At 42.3% G+C, this 26,876-nt stretch overlaps 1 protein-coding gene across 1 annotated transcript in view; it reads right to left on the reverse strand.

The window, feature by feature from the left end:
- Positions 1-26,876, reverse strand: part of LOC124257304 (kin of IRRE-like protein 1) — a 295,543-nt gene that overhangs the window by 89,472 nt on the left and 179,195 nt on the right. The window contains exon 5 of the mRNA XM_046691339.1: positions 21,709-21,940. The gene's annotated coding sequence lies outside the window, so the exon portion shown is untranslated. The remainder of the gene's footprint in view (positions 1-21,708; positions 21,941-26,876) is intronic.

Consider the following 26,876-nt stretch of genomic DNA (forward strand, 5'->3'; position numbering starts at 1 on the left):
GTAAAATACTCTTCATGAATATGTCAACTAGTTATGACTATCAAATGTTTGGGCATGTATATAACAATATTCTTTATAAAAATATAATATATCGAGAACACTTTTGAAATATCTTTGCAGGACCTCTTGAAATTACCATATAAACTCAAAAGACAAACATTTGAAAAAACAAAGAGGATGATAATATTGCACTTTCATGAGAAAAATGGACATTTGTAAGTAGTGACGTTGAATAACAAATTTGATAATACAAATATTGTCATCATATACACATAAATCCAGATCTGTAAGACAATATGAACATTGTTCTTCACATTGATCTAACGAAAGCATACAGATGAAAACTATTCATATACATGTACTTGCATGCTTGTATTAACAACAGACTGCCTGAGTACTTCCACGGTTTAATGTACCTCAGCAGTGTTGATACTGGAAATAGAGTGGTACTGTGGTACTGTTGATTATGTCATTAGGTTCTTGAATTCCCACACAGTTTAAGGAGAGTACTGAAAGGTTTTTAAGTTTTGCTGCAGAAAGGAGCACTACCACCAATTTTAGTCAAAATAAAACTTGTTTCCATGGAAATGCAAAATTATTTTATTCAGAAATCCAAAAACATTGAAGGGTTTTTTAATTCTGCCCTGAAAAAGAGCACCAACACCAATTTCAGTCAAAATCAACCTTGTTGCCATGGAAATGAAAAAAATGTTTAATTCAGAAATCCAAAACTATCAAAAACCAACAGTTCACCACCAGACCTATCTATGTGCCAAGTTTGGTGAGGAAATATTGAACAGTTTTTTTATGTTCTGCTCCAGAAAAAGATGAATCTGCACAGATGGATGGATGCACAGACGGACAGATGGATGGACGAAGTCCATTTTAATAACCCCCACAAAACACATGGGGAATAAAAAAAATATACTTAAAAGTACACAAACTTTGGATATTTTAAGTGCTTATTGGGGAAATAAATCAAGTCATCTGTGTGTAATGCCTGACATTTAAACATAAGTTGGAACTAGTCTGCTATTGAGTTTATGAAATGAAACTAGAAGGTTGTGATTAGACGTCAGGTATTATGAATTGGCTATACAATTTGGGCCAGATTGGTAGTTATTCTAAATGTTGAAAGTATATCCCCATCAAATGTGATGAATTATTGCTTCTCACAGTCCGGATATAATTATAATAATAACCATTTCAACATTTAAAACAATTAATATAATGAAGATGTGAAGATTTTAGTAGCACCATAGCTGTTACATGTGCACTGTACATGATTTGAAGATATATTGCTAGTCTCATACATGTGTTAACTGGTTGTGTTGAAAATTTTCTTACTAAGTTGCAGCCCATGATCACCTCTCAAATAGCACATGAAGAGCTCATGTGGACAGCTAACTGTGGGAGACAGGACAGTGGACAGCTAACTGTGTGAGACAGGACAGTGGACAGCTAACTGTGGGAGACAGAACAGTGGACAGCTAAATGTGGGTGACAGGGCAGTGGACAGCTAACTGTGGGTGACAGGGCAGTGGACAGCTAACTGTGGGAGACAGAACAGTGGACAGCTAAATGTGGGTGACAGGGCAGTGGACAGCTAACTGTGGGTGGCAGGGCAGTGGACAGCTAACTGTGGGAGACAGGGCAGTGGACAGCTAAATGTGGGTGACAGGACAGTGGACAGCTAACTGTGGGTGACAGGGCAGTGGACAGCTAACTGTGGGAGACAGGACAGTGGACAGCTAAATGTAGGAGACAGAACAGTGGAGAGCTAAATGTGGGTGACAGGGCAGTGGACAGCTAACTGTGGGTGACAGGGCAGTGGACAGCTAAATGTAGGAGACAGAACAGTGGACAGCTAAATGTGGGTGACAGGGCAGTGGACAGCTAACTGTAGGAGACAGAACAGTGGACAGCTAAATGTGGGTGACAGGGCAGTGGACAGCTAACTGTGGGTGACAGGGCAGTGGACAGCTAACTGTGGGTGACAGGGCAGTGGACAGCTAACTGTGGGAGACAGGGCAGTGGACAGCTAACTGTGGGTGACAGGTATGAAAGTGTGTGCTGGACTGTGGGAGAGAGGGACTAGGAGACAGGGGATGATACAATAGATCAATCTTACAAATTATGTGTCACTTAAAATGTCTATCTAACCTTGCTAACATGTTTATCACAAGGCATACTCACCCTCTCAATAAGCAGACACTTTATGATACAATTCAATTGGTAATTGTCTTCCAGTCACTGAGAATTACCATTTGGATGAAGTATGCAGTAGCCACATCACGGGGGAATTGGGCAGCTAGTATAGGAGGGAATAAATAAAGAAAAGACTCTCTCTCCTTGGTCTAGACATCATATTCCTGTGAAGAAGCTATTCATAACGGTCAGTGCTGATCAGTGAACACTTGTGCCACTCAGTTCCTGGTGTTGGACTCCCTTCAAACACCAAAATGTATTTCTCTGTGACAAGAAACATTTGGGAGCAGTTAATATTTTCCCAACCAAACTGTGCCTTTGAGGTACCGGTAACAAGATTCACTCCCTCTGGAGAGGTGGAAAGCAATTCTGTATCAAGTGCGCACCTCACATTTCTGAAGTCAATATCATTTGCAAACTCAGAATATGAATATGAAAAACAGCACAAAAGTATTTATCTTGTTCCCTTTTCAGTGCTTGAAAAGATGATAACAAACTTTGTGACTTGTTACAGATTAAAGAACTGAAATTTTACACTTGCTTTCACAACATGAAGATATAATGAATCAGATTTGCATTTATATGGCAATGTTTTATCTGGAATCAGTGTCTCCAGGCTGTTCTACAATTAATCAGTCAATAAATCTCTCCTGCTGTTATCTGCCGTGTCCCTTAAGTATGAGATAACCATGAGATAACCATGAGATAACCATGAGATAACCATGTGTTCTGATCACACTGATAACAAATGCTCATCTAATATCAATCAGTTTAGTTGGAGTGTTAAAATAATTGTCACCACAATGCTATGCAAACTCAATATATTGTAAACCTGCATGGGAATACTGCTAATACGTTATTTGATCATATTAGATAATCTATGCATATAAATGAGACTTTAATCAGTCTGTCATTATTACATGGGGCATGCATTGAAGATTTGCATCTGAGTGGAGAGGTATACTGGAGACTGGCATCGAACAGGACCTTGGTGTCTAACTGTCCTGTCATATGTCACTGTACATGACCCTTGTGTCTAACTGTCCTGTCACATGTCATTGTACAGAACCCTGGTGTCTAACTGTCCTGTCACATGTCACTGTACAGAACCCTGGTGTGTAATTGTCCTGTCACATGTCACTGAACAGAACCCTGGTGTCTAACTGTCCTGTCACATGTCACTGTACAGAACCCTTGTGTCTAACTGTCCTGTCACATGTCACTGAACAGAACCCTGGTGTCTAACTGTCCTGTCACATGTCACTGTACAGAACCCTGGTGTCTAACTGTCCTGTCACATGTCACTGTACATGACCCTTGTGTCTAACTGTCCTGTCACATGTCACTGTACATGACCCTGGTGTGTAACTGTCCTGTCACATGTCATTGTACAGAACCCTGCTGTCTAACTGTCCTGTCACATGTCACTGTACAGAACCCTGGTGTCTAACTGTCCTGTCACATGTCACTGTACAGAACCCTGGTGTCTAACTGTCCTGTCACATGTCACTGTACATGACCCTGGTGTCTAACTGTCCTGTCACATGTCACTGTACATGACCCTGGTGTGTAACTGTCCTGTCACATGTCACTGTACAGAACCCTGGTGTCTAACTGTCCTGTCACATGTCACTGTACAGAACCCTGGTGTCTAACTGTCCTGTCACATGTCACTGTACAGAACCCTGGTGTGTAGCGGTCCTGTCACATGTCACTGTACATGACCCTGGTGTGTAACTGTCCTGTCACATGTCACTGTACAGAACCCTGGTGTGTAGCGGTCCTGTCATATGTCACTGTACATGACCCTGGTGTCTAACTGTCCTGTCACATGTCACTGTACAGAACCCTTGTGTCTAACTGTCCTGTCACATGTCACTGTACAGAACCCTTGTGTCTAACTGTCCTGTCACATGTCACTGTACATGACCCTGGTGTGTAACTGTCCTGTCACATGTCATTGTACAGAACCCTGGTGTGTAGCGGTCCTGTCACATGTCACTGTACATGACCCTGGTGTGTAACTGTCCTGTCACATGTCACTGTACAGAACCCTTGTGTCTAACTGTCCTGTCACATGTCACTGTACAGAACCCTGGTGTGTAGCGGTCCTGTCACATGTCACTGTACATGACCCTGGTGTGTAACTGTCCTGTCACATGTCCCTGTACAGAACCCTGCTGTCTAACTGTCCTGTCACATGTCACTGTACAGAACCCTGGTGTCTAACTGTCCTGTCACATGTCACTGAACAGAACCCAGGTTTGCTTACATTCATTGCCTAAAATAATCAGGGTCAAAGTGTTCAATTAATCCTTGTGTGTATGTGCAGCCTCCATCAAATTATTTGATGTAACTGTCTATATTCTAACCGTAATTCAGCAACACACAAAGTAATGTAGGAATCACAGCTATCTTCCTCTTATAAATGTGAATTCTCACATAACTTGGCAAGTTTGTCTCCCTGTAATAGCTGGTACCCATGCGCACTGCGACTTGATTAGTGAAAACACAATGCATTCCCAAAACACTAAGTGGAAAATAACAATGTAATAGCACCTTAGAGGGACCTGCATCGCCTCTTCATGGAGTCAATACATCTACAATCAGCTCCTATCATTGCCCTGAATACCAATTATGTATAATTCCAAGGCTGACTCCCCAGTGAGACTCAGTCTCCATCATTGTGTTTCAGGCAGTGTGCTGGGGGATCAGGGCAACTACTGCCAACACCCTCAGAAACACAATATAGACATTGACATCATATAAACACACATGGCAATGAAATTTACAACTCACAGTTGGACTGATATCGACACCAGAAGTGCTCAAATGAATAAGGAAATCATTTGCCAGTCTGTGAAATTCTGTCTCTACAGACACTACATTCAATTGTTCCACAAGCACTTCATAGCTTTACAGTGTTCTCATAGGCTTTAATGGGTATAGTCGAAGGCCTTTTACTAACAAAACAGCACTACTACAACAAGCCCTCCAGACATATTAGACAGAGCAATGGTTCTCTGTACCTAATGTCATGGTTGGCCTGAATGTCACCAGTCATGTTCACGCTGTGCCACTACAACCCGAGACAGCACCCTGGCGGCTCCAATTTCACCCTCATCTGAAAACAACTTTTGCAGCCCAAACTCTGACATAGGAAACTTGAAGATATTTGAAATGTCAAACAGTTACACAAGAAAACAAAGCACATTAACAGGGCATCTGGTTATAGAAAATCTGACTCCCAAGTATGGTGCGTTTGTGTCTAACACACTTTATCACACACACTGTTTCATACACACTATCTCACTCATACACCACCACAACCATCACCACACACACATGCACATGCATGCACGCACACACACACAAAGTCTCACATATTCTTTGTCCATGTAGGGTGTTTAAACGAAATTTCCTCCTTGTGAAACCCACATTCAAACAACTTGGGAACATCTTGAACACAGAGATACAGCCCCTCAGAGATTCCACCATCCTGCATACCCATAATGGTGTATGTCCAGCTTGAAGACATTACCTAGCGTAAAAAGATGTTACCTTGACCTTGCACATGCCACCAACAGTTAAATGTAAAAAGAGTTTACATGACAACCCAAAATCAATCCTTGAAACACTGATGAGAGGGAGATGCTACAAGAAGGAGTCCACCATGTATTCTGACTGAGACCTAGGTATGGCTGTGAGAGGGAGATGCCACAGGAAGGAGTCCACCATGTATTCTGGCTGAGACCTAGGTATGGCTGTGAGAGGGAGATGCCGCAACAAGGAGTCCACCATGTATTCTGACTGAGACGGAGGTATGGCTGTGAGAGGGAGGTGCCACAAGAAGGAGTCCACCATGTATTCTGACTGAGACCGAGGTATGGCTGTGAGAGGGAGGTGCCACAAGAAGGAGTCCACCATGTATTCTGACTGAGACCGGGGTATGGCTGTGAGAGGGAGGTGCCACAAGAAGGAGTAAACCATAAATTCTGACTGAGACCGAGGTATGGCTGTGAGAGGGAGGTGCCACAAGAAGGAGTCCACCATGTATTCTGACTGAGACCGGGGTATGGCTGTGAGAGGGAGGTGCCACAAGAAGGATTCCACCATGTATTCTGACTGAGACCGAGGTATGGCTGTGAGAGGGAGATGCCACAACAAGGAGTCCACCATGTATTCTGACTGAGACCAAGGTATGGCTGTGAGAGGGAGATGCCACAAGAAGGAGTTCACCATGTATTCTGACTGAGACCGAGGTATGGCTGTGAGAGGGAGGTGCCACAAGAAGGAGTCCACCATGTATTCTGACTGAGACCGAGGTATGGCTGTGAGAGGGAGGTGCCACAAGAAGGAGTAAACCATATATTCTGACTGAGACGGAGGTATGGCTGTGAGAGGGAGATGCCGCAAGAAGGAGTCCACCATGTATTCTGACTGAGACCGACGTATGGTTGTGAGAGGGAGGTGCCACAAGAAGGAGTAAACCATATATTCTGACTGAGACGGAGGTATGGCTGTGAGAGGGAGGTGCCACAAGAAGGAGTTCACCATGTATTCTGACTGAGACCTAGGTATGGCTGTGAGAGGGAGGTGCCACAAGAAGGAGTAAACCATATATTCTGACTGAGACCGAGGTATGGCTGTGAGAGGGAGGTGCCACAAGAAGGAGTAAACCATATATTCTGACTGAGACGGAGGTATGGCTGTGAGACGGAGGTGCCACAAGAAGGAGTTCACCATGTATTCTGACTGAGACCGAGGTATGGCTGTGAGAGGGAGGTGCCACAAGAAGGAGTAAACCATATATTCTGACTGAGACCGAGGTATGGCTGTGAGAGGGAGGTGCCACAAGAAGGAGTCCACCATGTATTCTGACTGAGACGGAGGTATGGCTGTGAGAGGGAGGTGCCACAGCAAGGAGTCCACCATGTATTCTGACTGAGACCAAGGTACGGCTGTGAGAGGGAGATGCCGCAAGAAGGAGTCCACCATGTATTCTGACTGAGACGGAGGTATGGCTGTGAGAGGGAGGTGCCACAAGAAGGAGTCCACCATGTATTCTGACTGAGACCAAGGTACGGCTGTGAGAGGGAGATGCCGCAACAAGGAGTCCACCATGTATTCTGACTGAGACGGAGGTATGGCTGTGAGAGGGAGGTGCCACAAGAAGGAGTCCACCATGTATTCTGACTGAGACCGAGGTATGGCTGTGAGAGGGAGGTGCCACAAGAAGGAGTCCACCATGTATTCTGACTGAGACCGAGGTACGGCTGTGAGAGGGAGATGCCACAACAAGGAGTCCACCATGTATTCTGACTGAGACCTAGGTATGGCTGTGAGAGGGAGGTGCCACAAGAAGGAGTCCACCATGTATTCTGACTGAGACCAAGGTATGGCTGTGAGAGGGAGATGCCACAAGAAGGATTCCACCATGTATTCTGACTGAGACCTAGGTATGGCTGTGAGAGGGAGATGCCACAAGAAGGATTCCACCATGTATTCTGACTGAGACCTAGGTATGGCTGTGAGAGGGAGGTGCCACAAGAAGGATTCCACCATGTATTCTGACTGAGACCTAGGTATGGCTGTGAGAGGGAGATGCCACAAGAAGGATTCCACCATGTATTCTGACTGAGACCTAGGTATGGCTGTGAGAGGGAGGTGCCACAAGAAGGATTCCACCATGTATTCTGACTGAGACCTAGGTATGGCTGTGAGAGGGAGATGCCACAAGAAGGAGTCCGCCATATATTCTGACTCAGACCGAGGTATGGCTGTGAAAGGGAGGTGCCACAAGAAGGAGTCCACCATGTTTTCTGACTGAGGTATGGCTGTGAGAGGGAGATGCCACAAGAAGGATTTCACCATGTATTCTGACTGAGACCAAGGTATGGCTGTGAGAGGGAAATGCCACAAGAAGGAGTCCACCATGTATTCTGACTGAGACCGACGTATGGTTGTGAGAGCACCTTGTTTCACATTATATTACAATAGGTTTCAAATTACAGTTTACAGAAGACAGTATTTGTATGGACGTTTCTGTGTCAAGTGTGGGAAACTGTGGCTGATGTGGATTAAACAACAAACCTAAGCAATCATCATGGTGAAAATCCTGCATGTTTTTATTCTGACAACTAGGTCTATGCAGTCAACATGAATGTTAACATTACAGCCTGTTTCTGGGTAGGAATTCGAACTCTGAGAATTCACAAAAACTATATACAACTATCTGGACATGTATTTTCACTGACTCACAACAAATCACAAATTAAATTTTTCCGAGAGACAAAATGACAAATCTTATCGTCTTGACATAGAAAAACAATCAGTCTGAATTGTTTCAAAGAGAAACTGTTTATCTGAGGGCCTGAGATATGTAAATCCTCCGTAAACTCTCATTTTCTAGCAATGCCAATGAGATGTACAATGTTCCCCACAACTACTTCTGTATAAACAAAACCTGGAAAGAGATAAACTATTTCACAGACAACCGTCAATAAATCAACAGTATCAGGGAATCAAGTTTGTTTACTTGACTGACAAAATGTTGATAGATGTCCAATGGGGTAGGGGTGGGGGTTGGGGTGGAGGAATGCATGGATTTGTGGGGGGTTGGGATGGAAAAGGAATATGTGAAGAAGATGAATAATTGGGAGGTCAGTAATCCTTTTTCCACTTTGGGGGTTTCTGTCTGGCTGTATTGCCCCTTCTTACAGTTCTATATATATAGTGGGTCTGTCTGGCCCATCTTTATAGTTATACCAACTGCTATCTCACCTACTGTCCAGGGAGATATGCTACCAGCTGCGGTCTCACCTACTGTCTAGAGGGATATGCTACCAGCTGCTGTCTCACCTACTGTCCAGGGGGATATGCTACCAGCTGCTGTCTCACCTACTGTCCAGGGGGATATGCTACCAGCTGCTGTCTCACCTACTGTCTAGGGAGATATGCTACCAGCTGCTGTCTCACGTACTGTCCAGGGAGATATGCTACCAGCTGCTTTGTGGAAAACTGTCTTGGATGGCATCTGTTCTAAATACGTCAAAATCTCTTTGCTGAAGTGAATACAGCAATTAATTCACCATGTCTAAAAAACAGCTTTTGAAACCTCTTCTTCAGAGTAATCAGATTCAAACTGATAACAAATACCTGGGGCTTGCTGAGGGAGGCTTTAAACTCAAACCTTACACTTCATCAGTAAACTGCATGGATGATAGATAAAGCTTGACAAGGTGACACCTAAGCTACCATATTCGAAAGTGGCACATACAACAACACTCTTACTGAACAAAGGTTTTGCCACCTCTGCAACAGAAATGAAGTAGATGATAAAATTCACTTTCTTCTGCACTGTCCCTTATACCTGGTGTCAGGAAGACAGTTACTGCTGCAGACAATGAAGCTTAACATACATGGCAAAGTGAGTTCCCTGGCAGGAGATACTCTTGACCACAGACAAAAGTGTTTCTAAAACTGTTCATCATATGTTCTACTGATGATCTGCCTCCATGAATTCATAAGCTGTGATGTATATTCTATCAATGTTATTGTTAATCCCTTAAATAATCCTTATCAAAAGATGCCTTGGAAGCAAATATCAGTCTTCATAAAGTTCATAAAATAAAGCAAACTTTTGAAATAGTGAACATGAATATATGTAATTTATCTACCATGAATAAACTCCAATCCAAATGTGAAGACATGTTCCAGCATTCATTAAGTGATTCTGCTACATCAAATAACAAATTAAGAACATAAAGATTGGTCAAGTCATCTATAAAACTCTATTTCATTTGTAAAAACAAAAATCATAAATCCCATAAATCATAAACTCAAAATTGAAACTGGAAGATATACAAAACCTGCAACCCCACTAGAACAACATCTCTGTGAAATGAGTAATGTCTTAGAAGATGATCGACACTATGTAATATCCTGTACAATGTATAGCAAAGAAAGAGAATCACTTCTACAAACAATGCTTAATCATGATCACAATTTTCACAAAAGAAGTCCAGAAAAATTTCCAAAATATGCCATCATATGTACAATTTTAAATGAATTCTGTGAGTTTTCTCATATTGTTTCCATGTCATTATACTACACATGATTTGTTCAATTGTTGTAATGTACATCATTTATATGTAAAATGTATCTGTATTTCTATATCTTCGTACCTACTGTGTTTATATTTGCAGTTTATAGAATATTGCCACGGTTCCTTCATGAGATGCTATGCAATAAATATCTTATCTTTGTTTGCAAGTATGTGATATCTTCTTAGTTGAGTTATGTGCAGTTTGCTATACTTCCAGTAACTTGTAGTGATGTTGTACCCAGTTTTTATTTGTACCATAGCCATTTTGAATCTTAAATTGTGCCATGAAAAAATTAACAACGGTTACACTGAACTAACATTAATTGTCCCTTTAACTCGGGTATAACTGTAGTTAACTGTTACTATTAGTTAACAGTAGTTAGGGCAGGAACAGATTATCTTACATCCTACGGACACGAGACATTCTTGTTGATTTCAGTCGTTTAGCAAGCAGAGTTTCTACACAAGAATATCACAATTTACATATTACTTCAAAATCAAAAATAAGTGATCCATACAAAATATTTGTTAATATGGAACTGAGAGAAGTATATCTTGTTTCATGGGAAATATAATGTAGCAGACACAATGGCTTTTGAAAATTCCCAATTCAGTTGATCTGAAGAACAGACAAGCCAACTTGTTTATCAGCAGATTTCCTCACGCCACTGACTAAGAATGTTTCTCATACCATCTTGATAAATACAGACATTCTGAAATTCAAGATGGCTGCCTGTCATCACCTCTTTTCCAAATACTCTTGATACCTGCCAATAGCAGCCTCTTACAGGAGAGATTGATAAACCTGGCCACTAGGGTCAGCAAAGGTCACTCTGGCAATAGCAAACCAATCAAACTGTAGCAAACCGTATCATATGACCTTAATCACATGACCCATCACGTGACCTTCATGTTAAAAGACAGAGCTATGCATCCAACAGGTTTCTAGACTAATTGCTAGGAATTCAAATATTTGTCCATTCAGAAATCAATCAGCTAGTTTTAGCTAAAGCTTGTGGTGGCCAGAAGCAAAGACTCATAAGTGTTCTCTCATTGACTGCTAGGCTGTCTGAAGATTTCTACAGTTCAACCCATGTGTATGGTACAACGAAAAGCAGAGATGGTAGTTGTGTCTCCTATCTGGAATGCCTAGATGGGTGTTGATTTGTTCTCTCCTTCAACCCATACTTCACATTTAATCCTTGGCAAGTTGTACATTGTGCCTTTACTACAGCTGGTTGCAGTACACAAAATGAGAGAAATAATGTGAATAGTTTGAATAATGTTCAGTAACAATTTGGATTTGTGAATTATATTTTATAGATTTACAACAATTATAAAACAAAAAGCTTTGGTAAATGAAATATCTAGGTATTTCTGCAAATGAATTTTTACTTTGGGGATGATGTTGCTCTTCTCCCGGGTGTAAGATGAGATAATGTGTGTGCCCCCAATGTGCCCAGTTTTTGTGCCCCAATGTGCCCAGTCTATGTGCCCCCATGTGCCCAGTCTGCTATAGATAGTTACCTAGAGACCTCTCAACTGGGGAAAGCTTCAGCACACACTACCACCTCCTCATTCTGCTCATGTTGTTCTCAAAGGAGGGGTCAAGTGATATTTGCCACACAATTTTCAATACCTGCATTTACTATGTTTTCCCAAGTTGCTTCCAAATACCCTACTTAAATCACACTAATGGAATTGTGACTAATCAATAGCAAATTGAAAATTTGCCTTACTGCAAATTTTGAATGGGACGGAGTTCCACATTTGCCAGTAATGGCTACATTTCTTGTCAGGTCTTTTCTATTGTTGAATAATGGGAATGAATGCTCAACTTCACTGTGACGATTCTCATGTTCAGGGAATGTTTACAAATCGGGACATAAATTCTTCCCCTTCGCATTACTAACTGACAATATTGCAACACACCATGCGATATATATGTGATACAGACTAACACATTCTATTCTTCTTATTTTCATATTATTTTACTTTTGCAATCAATCCTGAATATTCACACAACTAAGATACTGTATATAGCTGCATATAAGGCAAGTTTTTGGTACCTAGAATATGGTATGTGTGTGTGTGTGTGGGGAGTAGAAGATCTCACTTTTGTTTCTGACTGGCAATGTCAGACAGGGACTGATAGCATAGCCAGAGTTGCTGATTGACAGTAATACTTCACCTTTCATTTGAAATGTTTGTTCCTATAACTATTTTGGTATTTATGCTTCCATTGTATGCGAATTCCCTATTCATACAATACGTATTCTGCAAATAAAGTTTAAATTACCCTCATGCTGATTACCATTGCCCAGCTAGATGACACAGTGAAAAAAAACTGAGAGAGCTGTAAGTAAGCATTATATAAAATAATATTACGACACAAACACATTTTATCACAAACGTGTATGCTCTGCTGATGTACTTCATTCTGGGTCGCATCATTGATGGGGATATGAAGTAACATTGATTTTGATGTTTTATACAAGGGTTGCCCTGTACGTGGGGTTGCTTTACACGCAGCGATATACGGTATCTAATATATTCCTCATATCGGTGCTGTTTCAGTAGGATCATGACCAAACTGAACATGCTTGACCAGGACAGCTGATTCTCCATGCACTTCTCACTGAATGAGGTACACTCCAGTACAATGTCTGACTCTCTGCCCACATTCTCCCTGGTTGGATGATGTAGTGTGTTCATTACAGACATACAAGTCAGGCTGGGTAGGACACCCACGGATCCCCCTCACAGTAGCAATACCAGCTTCTCCTGGCCAATATTTTGAGAGTGCCAGTAAGTAAGACGTCATTATTACAAGCAGTGCATACTGGTAACACCCATAGGGATGAGCACAGAGTAGACATATATGTCTCAATAGCAGGAATTAAAGTCCATTTGCAAGATACACCAAATTGAAAGAAGCAGCAGGGGCAGATGAAATAATAACTGTAAATCAAACTGACTCACACCAAGGTGCTTATTAATGTCCGAAGTCATAATGTCATGGAGTCTGTCGGGAAGTGCTCATACTAGTGGCAGTACTCTGCCCAGTAGGAGGTCATCAAAGTCTTCGAGACTGCACTCAGCTGTATAAGTCTAACTTAGAGCGGTAGAAAGTGGACTGTGCCAGAAGTCTGCATGGACAAGGGTACCTGACACTGGTAGAAAGTGGACTGTGCCAGAAGTCTGCAAGGACAAGGGTACCTAACATTGGCAGAACGTGGACTGTGCCAGGAGCCTGCATGGACAAGGGTACCTGACACTGGTAGAAAGTGGACTGTGCCAGGAGCCTGCAAGGACAATGGTACCTAACACTAGTAGAAAGTGGACTGTGCCAGGAACCTGCAAGGACAATGGTACCTAACATTGGTAGAAAGTTGGCTGTGCCAGGAACCTGCAAGGACAATGGTACCTAACACTAGTAGAAAGTGGACTGTGCCAGGAACCTGCAAGGACAATGGTACCTAACATTGGTAGAAAGTTGGCTGTGCCAGGAACATCCTCTGGGTGCTGTTGTAAAAAGTGATCTTAGTGCTATTGTGATGGTAACTCTTATGCCTTAACATGAAATGACAGTCATAGCGCAAAGGTTGCCCTGTACAATGGCACCCTGTGCTGCAGAAGCAGCATGATGTCCTGTTCATGTCTACGTCAATCAGGAAACTGACAAATCCAGTTGTACATGAAGCAGGGAATATGCAGGAAGTAATACAAGATGATGAACTGATACACTGTTTGGATATTAACAACATACAGGATCAGTAACATATTTACTGAATTCAACTACACTTGAACAAGAGTCATCAAAAGATGACAAATACCCCCTCTCCCACAAATATGACAGAGGTAATCATCAAGTCCTACAAAAGTCATATGTCCAACTTCATGAAAATATATTTATCCATCTGTCTGTATACATGTTATGGAGGTATTGGGAGTGGGTGGGAACAGAGGCCATCATATGGTCTCTGGTGGGAAGGATGAAAATACAGCAGGTGCCCTGGTCATGCTGGGACCCATCTTTTCAAATCACACTCAGGTTCAGTGGGGCTACCAGCTAGGACCTGATGGGTCCCCACACGCACCTTTAGCTGTGGGGTCACAGTGCAGAATAAATACTTTTACAGGTACCTTTCAAATCCTCAAAACAGATTGTTATCATATAGATAATCATCGCCTAGCCAATAGCACAAAAAAATCTTTACTATGACTTTGGTAACTTTTGAAGTGTCATCAAAGTTCTAAGATTACTTTGTGGTGAAATTAGGCTACACCAAGGTCCCACAAAGTGATGATTATGAGGCCTTTAACACACACATCAAGGTCCCAAAAAGTGATGATAATGAGACCTGTACCCTTTAACACAGACATCAAGGTCCCACAAAGTGATGATTATGAGGCCTTTAACACAGTCATCAAGGTCCCAAAAAGTGATGATTATGAGACCTGTACCCTTTAACACAGACATAAAGGTCCCACAAAGTGATGATTATGAGACCTGTACCCTTTAACACAGACATAAAGGTCCCACAAAGTGATGATTATGAGACCTGTACCCTTTAACACAGACATAAAGGTCCCACAAAGTGATGATTATGAGACCTGTACCCTTTAACACAGACATCAAGGTCCCACAAAGTGATGATTATGAGACCTGTACCCTTTAACACAGACACCAAGGTCCCACAAAGTAATGATTATGAGACCTGTACCCTTTAACACAGACACCAAATTTCCCACAAAGTGATGATTATGAGACCTTTAACACAGACTTCAAGGTCCTGCAAAGTGGATGATATGAAAGACAGGTGGCTAAGGTAGGGCTACTTTTCTGACATAGTAGTTTAGAGGTAAAATTAAACCTACTTCCACATGACTTGGGATATTTCTTCAGCAATCAAAATCAAAACAATTACCTCCAGCTGTGCAGGTAAGTCATCTGTTCACCAGGGAGCGAGAGCAGGTTCCACAACGTAAAGTCTGACTGCTTGCACGCCAGCAATATTACACTGACTTTCAACTGTCATATCTCATGATTGGATCATTAATTATTGATCTATTTCATAAATGTGACAAATTTCATGGAAATTAATTAGCCTTGAAATCAGAAAGAACTGATTTTCTCCATATAATAACTGGACCAATTAGGAGTTGCTGGACCAGAGAAGTCAGCCCAGGTTATCATTGGCAGGCCACATGATCTTGAAGCTGTGAAACATGAGGTCATACTGAGTCAAGAGTGATACAGAGTTGATTGTTTCAGGTCGGGTTCTCTCATTAGTAAAAAGTGTGCCCCGCCTTAATTAGCTTGATGTCTTGGGTTTAATGAGCAATGTGGCTCTTGTTGAAATGAGATGTTCTAATTTGGATATGACTTTAACACATCCAAGCACAAAATTAATATCATTTTCATTAAATCAAATTAGAAACAAAATGCGGAATATTGGCAAAGAGTGAACACATACATAAGTGACTCAAAAAATGACAAGGAATATTTTAAAATTTCAGGACTGACGTGTATCGGTGTACAATGGCTGGACTTGAGTACAAGAGGCTGCCTGGACTGGAGACATGTTCCACTGACAGTATATATCATTAATGTAGGGTCAAGCTATTGGTAACAATATTTCTAAAAAGTTGACAAACCTTGGTTTTTGTTTGAAATATATACAACTGAATGTTTTACAAACTTTCTTAACAGTATGGAAAAACACATCAGGCCGTTGAAATGTCATTATTACGTTCTTTAACGTCCGATACATTCTGTTACAAATGGCACATTTTTTATTCATATTGTCAATATGGAAATCCACCTGCCACTTAATGTCAGTGATTTGCATGTGCAAGTCATTCTTCTATCCATGGAAAGTGGAGGACAATACATTGATGCTTTTTCACTGTTGTTCACTGTTCAGTTACCTGTTTAAAATCGCAGCTTAAAGGCCAGGGTTCAAACCTATACACAGATGGGGTGTGGCCTCCATACCTTGTCGAAGTTGTCTTTCGATGCAAAGCAATGCAGTATTCAAGTACATTCCATGAAATACCACAAAATTGACATACCAGTTCATGATGAAATTAAGCCATAGTGTAAAGAAGTATGTTATTAAGGCTCACGGTAAAATGTATGGATGCAGACAGGCTACAAAACATACATTTTGAAAATACATTTCTCTTTTTTTAAATCCAGATTTGAATTTCCCACTGTATCAGTCAGTTGGCCAGAGGAGGGACCCCTTGACACTTGCTGAAAGGGGTCAGGCTATAGGCCTTTTGGAATCTGGAAACTCAGCGGCAGGTTGCTGTCCACTTCAATGTAAGTCAGAGTGCTATTGGTAGACTGGAATATGCACATCGACTAGGTCGCCCCGGAGTCAAAACAGTCCGAGATGATAGGCACATGATTAACACTGCGTTATGTAACAGATTCCTTAACGCAGTAGATCTTCAGACAGAACACTTCAATTTTAACAATGTAAAGATATCCAGGAGCACCATTCGTCGAAAACGTCGACATTTAAGGGCAGCCGAACTCCGCTGTAGGCGACCTGCAGTTCGTCCACCACTAACACCACGTCACAGGCAGGCGAGTTTAAGATCATGGCCATCATGGCCACTGGAATCAACATCAATGGTCTTGTGTGCTCTTCACAGGTGAAAGCAGATTCAATTTGTCCTTCCATGATGGTGGGCATAGGATTTATCGTCCCAATGGAGAGCGAATCACAGATACATCTTTGGCCACGCATAACCGATTTGGCGGGGTGTCGGTCATGGTTTGGGCAGGGATAACTCCTACTGGACGTACTCCACTGCACGTGGTCGATGGACAAGATTGTGGCTCCTATAGCAGTACCATTACTGCAAGCTATGCATGGCTTTTATGGTTGACCTTCTTTACTGCAACATGACAACGCTAGGCCTCATAGGGCCAGGTTTGTCACGGAATTCCTTAGGCAGCAGGGTGCAGAGCGGATGGAGTGGCCAGCATGCTTGCTAGACCTCAACCCAATTGAGCAAGCCTGGGATGAACTTAGTCCATGTGTGTACACACGCTACCCAGCACCAGTGGATCTCCCAGGACTCCGCAGAGCTCTAGTAGAGGAATGGAATGTGATTCTGTAAGATTTCTTTATGAACTTGATAAGGAGCTTGAGAACAAGGTGCACCTGTGTCTTGGATACCCGAGGAGGGTACACAAGATAATGAATGACCGAGCGCTTCATGTTTGTCATTTTCATTTTGGGGGGTGGTCTATACAACTGATGTTTGCTAGTGTTTCAACTTTTTGTCTGTATGTCACGATGTGTCACATTTGTCAAGACATTAAAAATGCACTATAGATCATTTGACCCTGTATTAATGACACCTAGTATAGATGGATCATTGCCACAAGAGGCTGCCTGAACAGGAACCAGCAACAGGCTTGATGTATTCCACTGACAGTATATAGATGGATCATTGCCACAAGAGGCTGCCTGAACAGGAACCAATAACCGGCTAGATGTATTCCACTGACAGTATAAAGATGGATCATTGCCACAAGAGGCTGCCTGAACAGGAACCAATAAATGGCTAGATGTATTCCACTGACAGTATAAAGATGGATCATTGCCACAAGAGGCTGCCTGAACAGGAACCAATAACCGGCTAGATGTATTCCACTGACAGTATAGAGATGGATCATTGCAACAAGAGGCTGCCTGAACAGGAACCAATAAACAGCTAGATGTATTCCACTGACAGTATAGAGATGGATCATTGCAACAAGAGGCTGCCTGAACAGGAACCAATAAACGGCTAGATGTATTCCACTGACAGTATAAAGATGGATCATTGCCACAAGAGGCTGCCTGAACAGGAACCAATAACCGGCTAGATGTATTCCACTGACAGTATATGGATGGATCATTGCCACAAGAGGCTGCCTGAACAGGATCCAGCAATAGGCTAGATGTATTACACTGACAGTATATAGATGGATCATTGCCACAAGAGGCCGCCCAGATAGGAGTCAGCTGGATAAAAGCCATTGATCAAAATGCCAATTTCATAACAATTTGGACTTGGCTATGCCATCACAAGATAAGATACGACTGAGAGAGCAAAGTTTTCCCCAGTAACTGTCTTGTTTACATCACTCACAGTTCCGATCAATAAAAATGGTTTATTTAATGATTTATTATGATTCCACCATGATCCTGGCACAAACTTTTGCTATAAATATGAACTTGCAGTGTAGTGTCATCTGATAATAACATAATTTGATAATTACCTAAGAATTATGACTGCTGAATCAGCCACAGGTCACAGAGTCTCCTTTGAAGTTCACAGTTTCTGCTGGCCTGCCATTGGCTAAGTATTTGCTTCAAGTGTGTAGTCTACAGAAACATGTATCAAATTCAGTGAGAAGTGTGATGCATTATACCCTACAGTCAATAGTTGCTGTCAGCAGTAGATGTCATAAACCCATGGTACTTACACTAACAGCACTATACATGGAACACAGCACAAACAGTTTCAGTAACAGGCCTTGCAAGAAATATCTGTACTCCTGAAGTCATTCCCAAAATCTACCCAAGTGAGCATCTCCCAGCCCCTGTGACCATATTGTACACTTTTACATAGGGACCAGCTTCTGCAGACTAAGTCAGCAGGTAATTACTACCCTGATCACTTCCTACCCTGCTGTCACCATCTTGGCTGGCTAGACTAGGTCATTAATCATTTCTTAAACATTGCAAGGAAAGAATGAGATGTTAAACTAAAACAAATGAGTATTCCCTACTTGAAGTGTCATCTTTCAATAGTAATAACTTTACTGATGAGGACATGAAAACAGAAACGTTTCATGTTTAATGTCTTCACATTCAGTTGTGGTTCTTCTGGGAGTTCATTCTGTTTCTTCTACATCAATTATTGGAGAGTTCTGTCATCTTCATTGTATATATTGGAGGAAGTTCCTTGAGGAAGCCTGTTGATGAGGATCTTCCAGCAAACTTCATTCACTGACTGGGAGGTAATACTGGGGGAGTGTTTAGTAGAATCTCCTTGTCACCATGATACAGGCAGGAACTAGCAGGTCTCATCACCCTAACATTCCAGCAGATAGTCCTGTCTTATCACAACTTCCAAACATACTTTCTAATGTTCATGTACAATGCCTGCAAATCAAACCCAGCTGGTACTAATTAGTTGCCAGTAATTAGCATGGATCCTCCCTCTCTCCTTATCTCCCCACTTATCCCTGACTCTTTGCCCACAGGATTATCAGGTCACAGCAGTTCAGGTTACATTACAATCACCCCTGACCACCTATGTCTGCATCTTCCACTGAAGGAAGATGGAGACACATGCACCCGGTCAGGCTCACAGGACTTGTCCAGCCTCACAGGACTTGTCATGTGTGAGTCCCCAGCTCTGTACACAACCAGTCGGACAGTTGATGACCATTGTATGCTTCATGCGATGTGACCAGCTATCACTTAACTGACACACACACCCGACCCTGCATGATGGCTCTCTAGAGTAATTATTCCATAGTCCATATTGAAGTTTAAACTTGTTTCATTTGTAGGCGTTCTTGTGCCTGATTCAGAATTCTGTCATGCACCATGGAAACATGGAAATTTATCAAACTCATACCTGATTATGGTATTTCATAATTAATGTTCACTATTGGGATACTACCTGTAAGCTAATAATTTAATGTGAGTAAAATTTCATTAAAGACAATCACAAAAGTAAATCTTCAAGTTAGAGTTGTTCCCCTTTCTAACACCCCCACCCCCTTCCCATCTTTAAGACCCAGATTTCAGAAGATGAAATAGCAGCTCAATGTTGGTCAGGGAGTTGGTGTGGAGCATTGTTTACACAGAAAATAAGAACATATTGTATTGGATCACAGGCTAATACCATCATCATGATTAGGTCATCAAGTATTCATTAGTCTTCAAGTTGCAGGGTTTCAGGTTACGAGTTGACCCTTTTCCTAGGCTTGTGCCTCAGGACCTAATGACAAGTATCTGAAACCATCTGTAAGAGTGTATCTTCACCTATTATGCTGATCTACCTTAGCAGTTCATTTTCTGAGGTGTCCATACAGTTAAAACTGCTCATTAATCACAACCAAGTTCAGCCTCACCGAGCAGTAATGGTTTCTGCGTTGCCTAAAACAACTTTCATGATGAATTGTCGGATTAACACTAGTTTCAGATAACCCAAAGACAAAAACACAAACATTGTTTCCATTATTTACAATTCAGATGTCATTCATAATAATATTATGAACACACATATGTATAATAAGTATAAAGAACACCAATATCAAGACTTTGAACTGGATCCTCAACATTTATGTGCAGTTATGACTCATCACGTTGACTCCAATCACTCCACAGACTATCTACCCCCAGCCTGTCCCCACCTGCCCTTGACACCCCCTTACCTTGCCAGCCCTCACCCTGACCCCACCTACCCCTGACACCCCCTTACCTTGCCAGCCCTCACCCTGACCCCACCTACCCCTGACACCCCCTTACCTTGCCAGCCCTCACCCTGACCCCACCTACCCCCTGACACCCCCTTACCTTGCCAGCCCCTCACCCTGACCCCACCTACCCCTGACACCCCTTACCTTGCCAGCCCTCACCCTGACCCCACCTACCCCTGACACCCCCTTTACCTTGCCAGCCCCTCACCCCTCCCCTGACACCCCTTACCTTGCCAGCCCTCACCCTGACCCCCTGACCCCCCTTACCTTGCCAGCCCTCACCCTGACCCCACCTACCCCTGACACCCCTTACCTTGCCAGCCCCTCACCCTGACCCCACCTACCCCTGACACCCCCTTACCTTGCCAGCCCCTCACCCTGACCCCACCTACCCCTGACACCCCCTTACCTTGCCAGCCCTCACCCTGACCCCACCTACCCCTGACACCCCTTACCTTGCCAGCCCTCACCCTGACCCCACCTACCCCTGACACCCCTTACCTTGCCAGCCCTCACCCTGACCCCACCTACCCCTGACACCCCCTTACTTTGCCAGCCCTCACCCTGACCCCACCTACCCCTGACACCCCCTTACCTTGCCAGCCCTCACCCTGACCCCACCTACCCCTGACAATGACATGAATACTAGAGTGCTGATGCTGATCAACTGTAAGCTTCAGGGTGCCCAGGTCAGCAGGTGTACACTCCCAGCATGTACACTCCCCAGAAATCCCCTAGAATTCCTACACAATCACAAGGAGGTTCAGTTGGCAGAAGAAAACTTTCCAAATCTTTGGTATTGTTCTCTGATGACGAGCAGAGATGTTGAAATATATACAGTCAGGCCTGAAAGTAGAACAAGGAGATAAAAACAAGGCTTACTCACCAGCCAGCACTGTGATGGGTATCAGATCTATCCAAAACCGATTGACACAACTTTCGGTAAACTTGGTCACAACTTCCAAGACTGTAATCTGACAGTTAATCCTCAATCCTGAATCACCACCACTTCCACACTCAAGAAAAATGCTGATAATCCGCTGTTCAGGAAAGTTCCAAACTTTGTTGTTCAGATATCGGCCATTTTCCTTGGCCCTCTTCTGTCTGTTAGTCCCAGCCTGCAAAGAGATGTGTTTATGGTATACGGCACTGCACTCATGGAATTGGCTCCACAGATGGCGGGGAAGGGGAGAGAGCTATGCCATCAGCAAGTGTATAACCCAACATAACACCAACTAGCTGCTTTCCTCAGCCTCGCCATCAACAGACTCCACTAATAAAACTGATCAATGAATCGGCAGCCATGGTTAAAAGTATTTCCTGAAAACCCAATTTGTGAATTATCTGCCACCCCTCTTGGAGGTAATGGCCTGCCCCAGCTGCTAGACACTATCCCATATGGGAGAAGAGGTTTAAAATCTTGCTGGAAGCGTGACTAGGGTAATGGGATATCACATCTCCCCGTCTCAATGAAACATGTGCAAAGTCGTAACAAACAGGTTTACACAGCAATCTTCTGTAAGACAATAGAGGGACAAGCAGCTAGAGGGGGTATCTGTAGCCTAGACAGGATCTACTGTATAATACACGCTACAGCATAGCAAAGACATTGTTTGCTCATTACAACTTCATGCAGAAATACAGTCTTTAATGTGATTGTTCCAAGAATAGATATTGTAACAATATTTGTGAGTTATTCCCCAAGAATGTTATAAAAGCATGAACTGTATTGAGAAGTAATAGATACTAGTTTCACAAGTGTAGGAAGGATAGGAAGAGTGAGCACGTGGTCACTGATTAGAAAATTTGTCATGGTTCATTCATTTTGATATTTATTATTGGTTGTGATTGAGAGGAGTAGCTGCAAAACTGCATGAGTACAGTCTTTGTTCATCCTGAAAGCTCCTCAGGATTAATTAACCAATGACTGTCCCAAGACAAGTGTCCAGACACACGGCTACTGCCTTCTTTTTAAGGGTAGTGGGGCCACTGAACTTGCTGCAACTTACACCAACTCTAGAAGTTGTCATCCAGACAGAATCACAAACACAATCATGGACTTAACAAAAAGAAATCTCATCATGTATGGTAAAAGTTTAAATAAGGTCCCATTTGATAGCAATTTAAAAGGCTGCTTTTATTCTCCTTTTCTTTTTAATGGTAAACAAATTTCTGATAACTGACAGTTACTGGAGAAAATCTGATGTCATGGTCATCTGTGAATGGGCCACAAGATTGGATTTGTGTAACTGTATTCTTCCATGAAATTTCATCATACAGAAAGTCAATTTCCAGTTTCGGATGTCGCTTAATTAAAAAGTGAAAAAGCATTTTCTGTGCAGTGATTCCCATCAACACTGTTTACTGACAGTACATTAACCATCCTCACATAAACATTTGGTGAGTTTGGGGCAGCCATGAAGCAGCTGATGTCTGTGGACACATGGAGGGAAATTGATGTCTGTGGACTCACCTAGGGAAAGTGATGTCTGCGGACACACGGAGGGAAAGTGATGTCTGTGGACACACGGAGGGAAAGTGAAGTGATGTCTGCGGACACACGGAGGAAAGTGATGTCTGCTGACACGTGGAGGGAAAGTGATGCCTGTGGACACATGGAGGGAAAGTGAAGTGATGTCTGTGGACACACGGAGGGAAAGTGATGCCTGTGGACACATGGAGGGAAAGTGATGTCTGTGGACACACGGCGGGAAAGTGAAGTGATGTCTGCGGACACACGGAGGGAAAGTGATGCCTGTGGACACATGGAGGGAAAGTGATGTCTGTGGACACAAGGAGGGACAGTGATATCTGTGGACAGGCAGAGTGCATAGCAGAAAGTGAACTTTGTTGGCACAAGAGGATAACCTGGATAGTATGTATTCCCACTACCAGTAGATGGTGATTTATCTGTTATATCTATAATCCAGTTGAGTGCCAACTTCCAGCTGACACTTCTCGAGTGGGATTCCACCAGGTAGACACACCGGCAACACAAGTGTTTAGTTTTCACTAGTTTCCGTAATGTTAATCCATGCTTGATCACCTTGCCCTGCCTATCACTTACCACTGTCAACAGGCTCGACTTGATGTAATCTGTCAACATGCACACAATCTACACCTGCTGGTCTCCTATCAAACCATTGATGAAAATCTCAATCAGAAGACAGCTCAGAGGTCTGCTCAATATCTCTGCTATTCTCTGACTCACAGAACAAATTCAATTCTGGTAAGACTATTAAACATGACATTTCTTTGAGTAAATGAGAAGTAACACGACACTGAATGTGTAATTAATATGTTAGAGCTATCATTGCTGTCACAAGCATTCAATCAAACTAGGCTGTAGCTTAAATGCACTGTGTAGTATTCACACTTCATGTCTTTGTACATATTCCCTGATTTTCCAAGGATTGCCAGAGATCATGAGTATTTGTTACATTTTTCTAACATAGCTTTATCTCAAATCTTTATAACCTAATCAAACTGTCCAGTTATAAAATATTATTGTTAGGTTTGTTATCAAACATTCAGGATTCCCACTTTACTACAGGGGCATTTACAACTAAAAGTACTTAATTCTAAAAAAGGATTTGACTGAAAATGGACAGCTTATCTATATGAGAACACCATGCCTTATTGGTTAGTGAACACATATTAGTCTGCCATGAACACATATTAGTCTGCCATGAACACATATTAGTCCGCCATGAACACATACATGTCTGCCATGAACACATATATTAGTCTGCCATGAACACATACATGTCTGCCATGAACACATACAAGTCTGCCATGAACACATACAAGACTGCCATCAACACATATTAGTCTGCCATCAACACATATTAGTCTGCCATCAACACATATTAGTCTGCCATCACATATTAGTCTGCCATCAACACATACATGTCTGCCATCAACACATATTAGTCTGCCATCAACACATATTAGTCTGCCATCAACACATACATGTCTGCCATGAACACATATTAGTCTGCCATCAACACATACATGTCTGCCATCAACACATATTAGTCTGCCATGAACACATATTAGTCTGCCATCATCAATCAACACACATTAGTCATCTGCCATCAACACATATTAGTCTGTCTATTAGTCTGCCACACAACACATATTAGTCTGCCATCAACACATATTAGTCTGCCATCAACACATATTAGTCTGCCATGAACACATGTTAGTCTGCCATCAACACATATTAGTCTGCCATGAACACATATTTAGTCTGCCATCAACATATTACAAGTCTGCACACATACTATGCCATGAACACATATCCTAGTCTGCCATCTGCACATGAACACATACAAGTCTGCCATGAACACATACTAGTCTGCCATCAACACATATTAGTCTGCCATCAACACATATTAGTCTGCCATGAACACATACTAGTCTGCCATGAACACATATTAGTCTGCCATCAACACATCCTAGTCTGCCATGAACACATACAAGTCTGCCATCAACACATATTAGTCTGCCATCAACACATATTAGTCTGCCATCAACACATTCATGTCTGCCATCAACACATTCATGTCTGTCATGAATGTGTTTTGTGGTGGTCTTTTTGCTTCTTGTTTAGCACTCCACAGTATTCAAGTATTCTAGCTATATGATTGCTGACTTTCTAAAAGACCACGTATGGGCCAAACAAACCACTGACAACTATAATATTCCATTAAAATCTTCAAGTTGAATCATCAAACTTCTCTAATCAAAATTTAGTCCAACCAGCCCAAAAAGTTTGTAGAACTGTTTGTAGAATGGAAATACTTCTAAGTGATAAGTTGATGTCATATAAAAAGAGAGAGGTTTAGTGAGTCAAGTGGCAAGTTTTCAATAAGAGTGACATCACTTGATCATTATCATTCCCCTTTTTGTAAGCCCATGTCAGTGGAATAGACATTTAGTTTCTAATACAGCTCACTTTTTAGAATTGAATTCGGTGATGGAACTTTGGAGATTGTGGAAAAAGAGTTCCCTGAAGTCATAGGTATATCAATCAAGTATTAATCCCCGCTAACGAAGTTACACATCTCTAACTCTTTGTTCACACATGCTTAACTTTACTCAAACTTTGCCAACTTGTGAAAATACAAGTGCCATTTTCAATTCCTTTGAACTATTATTCAACAGAAACCTTTGTATTACATATCTTATCTTTCAGTTCTTCTGGTTTCCCTGACAGTGCTTGAAGTTGTGTAGCATGTAGGCCGTGGCCTGTACACCAGGAGGCTGAGGGAAATGGATGGCCTGCCCCAGATGGGATTGACTGGGCTTCAAGTCTACAATAATTTAGTGGAGAAAGGAGATTGAGTAATCCACAGGTAGGCCATGGATTTGCTGGCCACCATGGTAGTATTGATCACGGCCACAGTCAGCACCCTACTGCGCTATATAGTAAGGCCAAGGATTACCCACACACTGCCAAAATAAATAACTCTAATGTTTGTTACCATAAACACAACATTTTCATGCTTTACTTGAGAAAATAATTTTCATTAAATGGAAAAAGCAATACTTGAATTATATTTTCCTGAAATTCTCATAGTGATTTTTATAGTACACAGCTCCTGTACACATCCCTCTGTTGACTACATCTGCCTAGTACACATCCCTCTGTTGACTACATCTGCCCAGTACACATCCCTCTGTTGACTACATCTGCCTAGTACACATCCCTCTGTTGGCTACATCTGCCCAGTACACATCCCTCTGTTGACTACATCTGCCCAGTACACATCCCTCTGTTGACTACATCTGCCTAGTACACATCCCTCTGTTGGCTACATCTGCCTAGTACACATCCCTCTGTTGACTACATCTGCCCAGTACACATCCCTCTGTTGACTACATCTGCCCAGTACACATCCCTCTGTTGACTACATCTGCCCAGTACACATCCCTCTGTTGGCTACATCTGCCTAGTACACATACCTCTGTTGACTACATCTGCCCAGTACACATCCTTCTGTTGGCTACATCTGCCTAGTACACATCCCTCTGTTGACTACATCTGCC

The sequence above is a fragment of the Haliotis rubra genome, unplaced genomic scaffold (assembly GCF_003918875.1).
Source record: "Haliotis rubra isolate DU_JTF1 unplaced genomic scaffold, ASM391887v1 Scf657, whole genome shotgun sequence".
Lineage (NCBI taxonomy): Eukaryota > Metazoa > Mollusca > Gastropoda > Lepetellida > Haliotidae > Haliotis > Haliotis rubra.